The following is a 10000-nucleotide window of genomic DNA, read 5'->3' on the forward strand; positions in this document are numbered from 1 at the left end:
CTTTTTCTTGATTGTTTCCTTCAGTCTGCCTTTCACATGTATTAAACTCAATGTGCGTGGAGAGAGAAACCAAATATGAGATTCAAAATACAGCCAGGGTTGGCAGGTAGTGGAGCAGGCCTTTGACTCTGGCACTTCATTCAACCTGATTTGTTGGTTTTTTTTTTTTTCTTGACTTCTCTGTAAACATTCTTGTTGGAATTGAGAAATTGCTGATTTGAACTCAGGCAATTTCATGTAATAGTCCTGACTGTCCTGGAACTCACTTTTAAAGATCAGGCTATCTGTTTGTTTTTGTCTTGTTTTCTTATTTTCTATCTGTAAAACACCATTGAAGAGCTTGGTGGCTCTTCCTGAAGAAGTGAGTTCCATTCCCAAGACCCACATGGCAGCAGCACATAAGTGACTGTAAATCCAGTTTCAGGATGATCTGACACATTCATGCCACTGCACGTAAAATAAAGTTAAATAAACCATAAAAAATTCTTTAATGCTGGAGAGATGATTCAGCAGTTAAGAGCATTGCCTGCTTTTCCAAAGGTCCTGAGTTCAATTCCCAGCACCCAGATGGCAGCACATAAGTGATTGTAAATGCAGTTCCGGGGTGATCTGACACCCTCACACCATTGCACATATAATGAAGTTAAGTAAATCACAAACTTTTCTTCTCTCTGGCTTTGGACCCAGTCCTGGAAGTAGCTCTTGTAGAATAGGCTGAGAACCGGGAATAAAGGAATGCGCCGCCGCCACCACCCAAGTAGATGGTTTTAATTTTTAGAATGGTAGGCAATGAGACTTATAAATTTCTTCAAAGGACTGAGGTGGTTTTCTCACAGGACTGAGGTGAATGCGCTCTCTCTCTCTCTCTCTCTCTCTCTCTCTCTCCCTCTCTCTCTCCCATTCTAGATCTCTGTTTTGTCCCACTCCTCATGTTTTCTCTTTTTCTTGATTGTTTTCTTCAGTCTGCCTTCACATGTATTAAACTCAATGTACGTGGAGAGAGAAATCAAATATGAGATTCAAAATACAGCCAGGGTTGGCAGGTAGTGGAGCAGGTCTTTGACTCTGGCACTTCATTCAACATGATTTTTTTTTCTTGACTTCTCTGTAAACATTCTTGTTGGAGTTGAGAAATTGCTGATATGAATTCAGTCAATTTCAGGTAATAGCCCTGCCTTGGCTGTCCTGGAACTCACTTTTAAAGATCAAGCTATCTGTTTGATTTTGTTTTGTTTTTTTTTGTGTTCTATCTGTAAATCACCATCTCTTCTCTTGAATGTGTTCACCTTGGTAAAGTCAAAGGCCACCCCACAGACACACAGAGTCACCCACCCACACACCCACACACACACACACAGAGAGAGAGAGAGAGAGAGAGAGAGAGAGAGAGAGGCACACCTAGAGACACACCAATACATTTGTTAAATTAAAGGAAGGCCTGGAGAGATGGTTTGGTGGCTCTTCCTGAAGAAGTGGGTTCAATTCCTAGGACCCACATGGCAGCAGCACATAAGTGATTGTAAATCCAATTTCTGGATGAACTGACACATTCATGCCACTGCATGTAAAATAAAGTTAAACAAACCATAAAAAATTCTTTAGGGCTGGAGAGATGGCTCAGTGGTTAAGAGCATTGCCTGCTCTTCCAAAGGCCCTGAGTTCAATTCCCAGGAACCACATGCTGGCTCATGAACCATATGTAATGAGGTCTGGATCCCTTTTCTGGCCTTCAGGAATACACAGAGACAGAATATTGTGTAGATAAATAAATAAATATTAAAAAAATAAAAAAACCCACAAATCTTTTTAAAAAATTTGGAATTAAACTAAGTTCTACACAACTGGAAAGACCGTCTCAAAGCAAAGTAAAATAAAATGTTCTGGAATAGGACACCTTCCATGCCCCACCCCACACAGGGAAACACTTGGTGCAGACCAAGAGAGATGAACAAAATGTGAAATTAAACTAAATGTACAAGAAATTAACAGAACGTGATACTAAACACTGAGCCGGGGTGTGGGGATGCACTCCTTTCATTCTTTCATCCAAGAGACATAGAAACTCGTTTTGATGTACATTTCTCTGATGACTAAGGATGTTGACCATTTTCTTCAGCGTCTGTCAGCCATTTTAGATTCCTCCATTGAGAGTTCTCTGTTTAGGTCTGTACTCCATTTTGTCAATTGGATTCTTTGTTCTTTAGATGACCAATTTCTTGAGTTCTTTGTATATTGTGGAGACCAGACCTCTGTCTGATGTGGGGTTAGTGAAGATCTTTTCCCATTGTGTAGGCCGTCGTATTGCCTTGTAGGCCATGTCCTTTGCTTTGCAGAAGCTTTTCAGTGTCAGGAGGTCTCCTGTATTCATTTTGTTTCTCTCGGTGTCTGTGCTACTGGGGTTATATTTAGGAAGCGGTCTCCTGTGTCAATGTGTTCAAGTGCATTTGATATTTTGATATCCATATTTTTTTATTGTGAATGAAGTCAATTATTTGAACTCTCAAATATTTTTATTGTTATTATCTGTTTGTTTATTTGTGGTTTTTCAACTTAGGGTTTCCTTGTGTATCCTTGTATGCCCTGGAACTCACTTTGTAGACAAGGCTGGCCTCAGACTCACAGAGATCCATCTGCCTCTGCCTCCTAGTGCAGGGATTAAAGACATGCACTGAACACCATTTTTTTTAAACAGAATTTATCTGTGTCATTTTGCCTGTCCTGAATCTCAGTCTGCAGAACAAGGTAGCCTTACACTCGCAGTGACCTGCCTGCCTTGGGCTCCCTGATCTCTGAGGTGTTTTATCATCTCTCTGAGTCTCTGCCTGGCTATCAATTTATCTATTAGTTTACTTATTTTTTTTTTGTTGTTGTTATTTTCTGAGACAGGGATTCTCTCTGGCTTTGGAGTCTGTCCTGGATTCAGACCTGGTCACAGCTGTACCTGAAGCAGTGAGGCCTCTTGCAGGGAATCCACAGAGCCTCTGCCCATGGCTCTCCAGGAGAATCCACTCTCTCCCTTTTCCCCAGCCCCAGCCAGGGCTGCCGGCTACATCTCAGGCAGGCATAGGTGGCGGGCACTCTGACTATCCAGGATGTGACAGGCACAGACACACAGAGAAGCAGGGAGGAGTGTTACCCACTCTCTCACTAAATACAGGCAAGCAGGAGGAACAATGAAAACAATCAGAACTGCAGAGAATTTCCAGAAACCACATGGTGGGGATCTAGTGCCCTCTTCTGGTGACAGGGAATACATCAGAGATTTGGATTCTTGTGCTCCTGAGACCTACCCCAATGTAATACTGACATTGCCCTATTAGACCCTATATATCACATATAGGCTTGCTTGATATCACACACGTACACTGTCTGCGTTGCTGCCTGCCCACCTTCCTCTGTGACCCCTGGGAGAGAGCCTGGTACCATCAGAAGACAGAAGATGGGGTTTGGGTCTCTCTCTCTCTCTCTCTCTCTCTCTCTCTCTCTTTCTGTCTGTCTCTCATCTATTCTTCCATCTATGTATGCATCTATTGATTTATGTAATAGATTTTTTTGTTTGTTTGTTCTTTTTTTGTGACAGGGTTTCTCTCTAGTTTTTGAGTCAGTCCTGGAACTCGCTCTTGGAGACCAGGCCGCATGCTGGAACTAAAGGCATGCATCATCACTTCCCGGTTAGAAGCCTTTGTAAAACGTGGGCAATTAGAGCTAAAAATTTCCTCATAGGACTGATTTTACTGTGTGCCAGGGTTAGTGTAGGGCTTTGCTTTAATTTTCTTGAGTGAATCCCCCCCCACCCCAACACCCGTCTCTTATTGTAGAGCTCTGTTTCATCTTCCATGAGCTCTGAGGGCACTTGGCTTGAGTATGATACACACAGAGACTTACTATTAAGGAAAGTTTAAGATCAAGATCCTTTCCTAACTCTGTGACCTTGCAATAGAGAAGTTTCAAAGGGTGTGCCTACAGCTCCACTGGACTTCTTTGATGGGCCTTTATCTGTTGCCTTTCCTGTAAACATTCTTGTTGGAGTTGGGAAATTGCTGATTTGAACTCGGGCAATTTCATAGAATAGCTCTGGCTGTCCTGGAACTCACTTTTATAGACCAGGCTGACCTTTTGGTGACATTCTATTCTTTTTTTCTTCCTCTTATTTTCTATCTGCAGTCCACATTGGTGTAATGACAGTGCACCTGTATATTCACTGCTCTGATCCTTTCTCTCCTTCCTTCCTTCCTTCCTTCCTTCCTTCCTTCCTTCCTTCCTTCCTTTCGTATGTCTGTCCACTCCCGAAAACCCAAAAATGTCTAGCCTCCCAACGCAATTAAAAATAAGTCAATTAAAATAAATAACCTGGCATTTATAAAAGGAGGGAAGGAGGGAGGGAGGAAGGCAGGCAGGCAGTGCTGGGGGCCTGGATGATGGTTGTGAAGGGAGGAGCCCTGGCCTAGTCGTCTCCTCTGCCACGTGTGTCACCCCAGTCAGACCTCAGGAGCCTTCTCTAAAGGGTCTGAGAAGCTGCTTCCATGTTTCTGCCTCTGGGTATTTATTGATCTATTTATTTATTTTTCTGGTTTATGTGGGAGGGGAAGGGGAAGCCGAAGCCTTGTCCTACGGGCTCCATGCTGTCACTCAGTCAGTACTGTCTCGTCAACGCGCGTGTGAGGGCCCGTGTCTGTCATGCCAGCAGCACTCAGAAACTGAAAGTACAAGGATCAGGAGATCATCTTCATCGCGGTGGGAAATAGACCCTCCACCAGAAATCCATCAAACGACCTTTTAATTTTCTCCGTCCTAAGTGAAAATGTTCACAACAGATCCGCATGACCCTATTATTCCTGGAAATGAAATCCAATGGAGATATTTTAAAACACACACACAAACAAACACATTATTCCACGACTGTTTTCATTTTCTCTGACTCGGTATTTAGTCTGAGAAGTAGGTGCCGGGGGTGTGGGGAGTGGTGTGGAGAAAAAGAACTGCAAGCAAGCAAGCAGGCAAGCAAGCAAGCAAGCAAGCAAGCAAGCAAGTAAGCAGTGGCCAAGGTGAAGTCTATGTCTTTGAAAGGAGACTCGGATGGCAGGAGACTGCCTGCCATTGCCACCTCCCTCCCTCCCTCGGTCCTCGGTCTCCCTCAGTCCCTCGGTCTCTCCCTCTCACCGTGCTCTAAGTGTCGCAGCCCCTCGACTGGCCCACTTAATACTGTCACTGATCGTGGAGACGCACTCTTTGTTTCCCGTGAGCCTCCCTCCCTCCCTCCCTCTCCACGAGGGAGAGCGATTGGCCTGTTTTCCTAGCTAGCTGCCTGTGGTCTCGGTTTCTCCTTTCGTTTTCGTAGCCTGAGCGTCCGTGGCTCCTCCCGAACGTCCGTCCCGGCCAGCCCGCGTTCACCCATGTTCGGGGATGGGGTGTGGGGGAACCGACGACGGGGAGTCCCCTGCCCTGTCGTGGGTGCGTGTCACCTCCGGGCGTGAGCGTGGGAGGACACTCTGTCGCGCCAGAGAAGGCTCGCGCGCCGCGGCCGAGCGAGCGAGAGCGAGCGAGCGAGCGAGCGATCTCTGTGGGTCGGGTGGGTCGTCGGGCGCCACCTAGCGGTGTTGGCCGTTTTGTGCAACGCTCCTGGTCCTCGGTCGCCGACAAGGAGGGCGAAGTGGCTTTTGTGAGGCGGAAAGAGTGACGAGAGTCCCGGCTGGCGGGCGGGCGTGTCCCGCGGTCGGTGTCGTGCTTGGGGACGGTCTCTGTGTAGGAGGTTGTGCCGGAAGAGTCGCCTATGGGTGCGTCTGGGATGGAACCGAACGAAAGCCACGGCTGGGGAGGGTGCTGGGAGACTTGAGCGGGTCGACCAGAAGGCTTGAGTCGTTCGCGTCGTCCCACCGCTAGGTGTCGGGTCCGGCCAGGCCCAGGATGGGTGAAGTACCCCGGCTTTCAAAGCTGTCTTTCCCTCGCCTTTTCTCTCTAAGAGAGAGAGAGCCCTGGGTCCCCGGCGACCCGAGGCCGAGAGGGGGCGCTGGTTGATCACGGCTCTTCCCCGCCGCCCGTGCCCGGACTCGTTGGGGGTGTCGGAGCTTTTGATTATTTTCCTCCTTGTCAGAACCCTCGGTCCTCGGCGGCGGGCCTCGCCATCCTGAGGCCGAGAGGAGGCTGTGGTCCCGGCTTTCTCTCCTCCCTGGTCCGGACTCGTTGGGGGTCTCGGAGCTTTCTTTCTTTCTTTCTTTCTTTCTTTCTTTCTTTCTTTCTTTATTTATATTTTTTCCTCGGTCCTCAGCGGTGGGCCTCGCCATCCTGAGGGCGAGAGGAGACTGTGGTCCCGACGGCTTTCTCGCCTCCCTGGTCCGTACTCGTTGGGTGGTCTCGGAGCATTTTTTTCTTTTTTTTCTTTTTTTGTTTTTCTCCTTGCCAGAACTCTCGGTCCTCAGAGGCGGGCCTCGTCGTCTCGAGGCCGAGAGGAGGCTGCGGTCACGGCTTCTCTGTTCTCTGTTCACTGGTCCCCGGTTTCCTGTACCGTCAGGTATTTTTTTTTTCTTGCCCTGCTCCATCCCTAGCGGCTGGTCGCAGGGTCCTCGGCCGGGAGGAGGCTGGGCGCCCGGCTTTGTGGCATGTCCACCTCGCTCTCTCGGTCCTTTCATGGTCATGAGGTTGACCAGTTGTTCCTTTGAGGGTCGGTTCTCTTGTTTATGGGGACATTTTTGGGACATGTCACCCAGCCTCACTTTCAGGAGTCCCCTGTGGTCTGTGAATTGCTCCCTGTACCTGGTGTCATTCTTCTAGTGGTTGCTATCTGTCCTTATTGTACCTGCAGATAGGTGCTGACACGCTGTCCTTTAAGTGGGTGACATGAAAGGACTCTGTAGGTTGTGGTCTCTTCCGAGCCTCGCTGGGTCGTTTTTCCCGTTTATAACCCAACCTACGTGGTGTGTAAGGCGTTCCCGCTTCGTGGTTGTCACCCGTGCAGTTTGGATGGTGGGACTTGCCTCCCGGGGCTTTTCCCTTACCGTCCCGGTGCTTTTTTTTTTTTTCTTTTCCTCCAAGTTTCTTTTGGGGATCAGATGGAGCTCCCGAGTCTCCACGCACTGGGTGGGTCCCCTGTGTGCCTCCCGAGTGCACTGTTTTCTCCACCCCCAGGTTATGGAGCTCCCGAGTCTCCATGAGGCCTTGGGGGGGAAGGGTGAACCAGCCCGGCCTTCTGCTGCCTGCTTTTATATGTGCCTCCCGAGTGCACACACCGCTTCTTCCCCGTGACCATCACCATTGTTTGGTTTTGAAGGTGGAGGTGTGAAGGGTTTTCTTTTTCTTTTTTCCCCCATCCCCAGGTTGTGGAGCTCCCGGGTCTCCATGAGGCCTTTGGGGGGAAGGGTGACCCAGCCCGGCTTTCTGCTGCTTGCTTATGTGCCTCCCGAGTGCACACCTTTTCTTCCCCCGTGGCTGGCCCACTCCACTCCGCTTTTTTTTTTTTGGTTTCTTAGGTGGCGTGTGAAGGGTTTTCTTTTTCGTTTCGGAGGTGGTGTGTGAAGGGTTTTTTTTGTTTCGGAGGTGGTGTGTGAAGGGTTTTCTTTTTTTTTTTTCTTTCCTTTCGGGGATCAGCAGGCGGTGGAGCTCCCGAGTCTCCACGGACTGGGTGGGTGTCCCCAGTCCCCTGTTCCCGTGTGCCTCCCGAGTGCACTTTTTTCCCATCCCCAGGTTGTGGAGCTCCCGAGTCTCCATGAGGCCTTTGGGGGAAAGGGTGACCCAGCCCGGCTTTCTGCTGCTTGCTTATGTGCCCCCCGAGTGCACACCTTTTCTTCCCCCGTGGCTGGCCCACTCCACTCCGCTTTTTTTTTCTGGTTTCGGAGGTGGTGTGTGAAGGGTTTTCTTTTTTTTTTTTTTTTGGTGGCAGTCGGTCGGGTCTGTGGTGCCCTCTCGCTCGCTTCTCCCCGGTTCCGCTTGTCGATCGATGTGGTGCTCTCGCCCTGTGTTCATTCGGGTCGGAGGCCTAAGCCGCGCCAGGCGAGGGACGGACATTCATGGCGAATGGCGGCCGCTCTTCTCGTTCTGCCAGCGGGCCCCGCGTCTGTCCTCCCCACCTTTGACTGGTGGTGTGTGGAAGGCAGGGGTGCGGTCTCTCCGGCACGAGCCCTGTGAAAGCCCCCCCGCACTCCCCGCTGTGGTTCGTGGGGGCTCCCGTGAGGCGCGTCAGGGGCTCCGACGTCTGCCCCCCCTCGCGCGTTTCGCTCCGCCCACCGTGTGTGGCCCGTGCGGCCCTCCTCCCTCCGAGCCGGGAGAGGGTTGGCCGATGTGTGCTGCGTCACACGCCCTTCCCGAACGGGCTTTGTGTGCGCGCGTCTCGCTCGCGATCCTCGCGGTGCTCCTGGAGCGTTCCAGGCCGATCTTCAGAGGTGCCCGGTACTGAGCGGCGGCGGCGTTTCCCGTTTCTCCGACGTGTGTGCCCTCCCGCGCGCGGTCCGGCCTTCGGCGGTGTTCCTCTGCGAAGGTGTGTGTTCGTGTGGGGGTCGAGGCGAGCGGTAAGAAAGAGGCTCTCTGCGTCCGTCCCCCCTCCGTGAGCGGGGGACGATGAACCGTCTCTCGCAAGCTTCTGTGAGATCGGGCGAGCGGCCCACCACGCGCTGCCTTCTCCCGTAGGCTTTTGAGCGCCGGGTGGTGGTGTTGAGCTGTCGCGGCCGGCCTTTCTGTTCTTCTCACCGTTCGAGGTGGGTTTTTTAATGTTAAACGATTAGAATGCCTCCCCGCCCGGTGCAGAGCCGGTGGGTGGTGCCGGAGAGGCCTGGCTCTCGGGGGACCTAGTCTGTAGTTTATGCTTTTTCTCGGTCCGGTCCCCCCTGTCCGCGTTACGCTCGAGAATGCGCCCCCGGAAGGAAAAAGATAAAGACGAGCCTTTACCGATACCGCAGACCCCCCCGCCTTGCCACGCTCGAGATCATCGAGCGTCGTTTCCCCCGCTCTTGGGGCTGCCGCGGCCGGGGGCTCGTCGGGCCGGGTCCGTCCCGCCCGCCCTCAGCGAGAAAAGTGCCTTCTCTAGCGATCCGATGAAAGGGCGTGCTTGGGGTCTCCCGTCGGACCCGCCTTGGGTCGCCCCGGCCCGCCCCGTGACCCGCCCGATGCGCGTAGCTCTGGCCGGGTTCCCCTCGCCGCGTCCCGACTTTTGGGGGGGGAACCCGAGCGTTTGTGTGCCCGCTGCGGCCCGCGCCTCCTCGCTCCGAGTCCGGGGAGGAACCACGCGGGGCAAAAGAGAGCGTGCCGTGACGCCGGCGTGCCGTGCCCGAGCCTGGGATGTTGTTACCCGTGGTCGGGGGACGAAGGGGCCCGCGTCGTGCGCGCGCCCGAGCGCCGCGGGACCCCCCGGTCACCCCGCTCCCCCGAGGGGGATGGTGCGCACGCCTCGGGGCGCGGAGCCGAGCGGGAAGAGCGGGGCTGGGTGGCGGTGGGCTCCCGGGTCCCACCCGTCCGCACCGTCCGTGCCCGCCGTGAGCGGTCCCTCCCGCGCTTCCCCGTCTTTGCCGTTCCCGCGTCCGCGGCCTCGCCGTGCGCGTCGCGTGCGTGTGTGTCGCTCGTTGCGGCGTGCCGTGTGGAGTCGCCTCGCTCCCCCTCTCCCCGGCAGCGTTCCCACGATCGGGGAGCAGCGGTGACCCGTCCCTCCTCGGGGCCGGGGATCCGGTTCTGGCGTCGCGGGCCCGTGACCTCTCTCTCGGGCGCGGCCTTTGGAGAAACGGCGGTCGGTCGTCTCCGGCGCGTCGCCGGACGCGTCGGGGCCCGTCGCCGCCGGAGGTCCTTCGGCGGCGGCGGGCGCGTCTGTCTCGAAGGCGGGGTCTGTGCGACTGGGGAAAGAGGAGGCCCCCGCGCGTTTCGGGGAACCTCGCGAGGGGAAGAGGCTTAGCGGGCGTCGTCCGCGGTCTGTGTCTGTGACGGTGGGTCCGTCGGCCGAGGTGCGTCTGGGGACTCTTCCGGCCCCGTCGTCCGTCCTCCGGGAAGGAAGGGCGCTCGCGTCGCACGTGTGGGGGAACCGCCA

At 53.2% G+C, this 10000-nt stretch overlaps 1 long non-coding RNA gene across 1 annotated transcript; it reads right to left on the minus strand.

Moving 5' to 3' along the window:
• Positions 1 to 4540: 4540 nt before the first annotated feature.
• LOC148123219 (uncharacterized) lies at positions 4541 to 6187 on the minus strand. The gene is made up of 2 exons (XR_015737254.1): positions 5161 to 6187; positions 4541 to 4835 (listed from the first exon to the last, which is right to left on the minus strand). It is a non-coding gene; the product is annotated as an uncharacterized LOC148123219 (long non-coding RNA).
• Positions 6188 to 10000: the final 3813 nt, after the last annotated feature.

The sequence above is a fragment of the Myodes glareolus genome, chromosome 1 (assembly GCF_982192425.1).
Source record: "Myodes glareolus chromosome 1, mMyoGla1.1, whole genome shotgun sequence".
Classification (NCBI taxonomy): Eukaryota; Metazoa; Chordata; class Mammalia; order Rodentia; family Cricetidae; genus Myodes; species Myodes glareolus.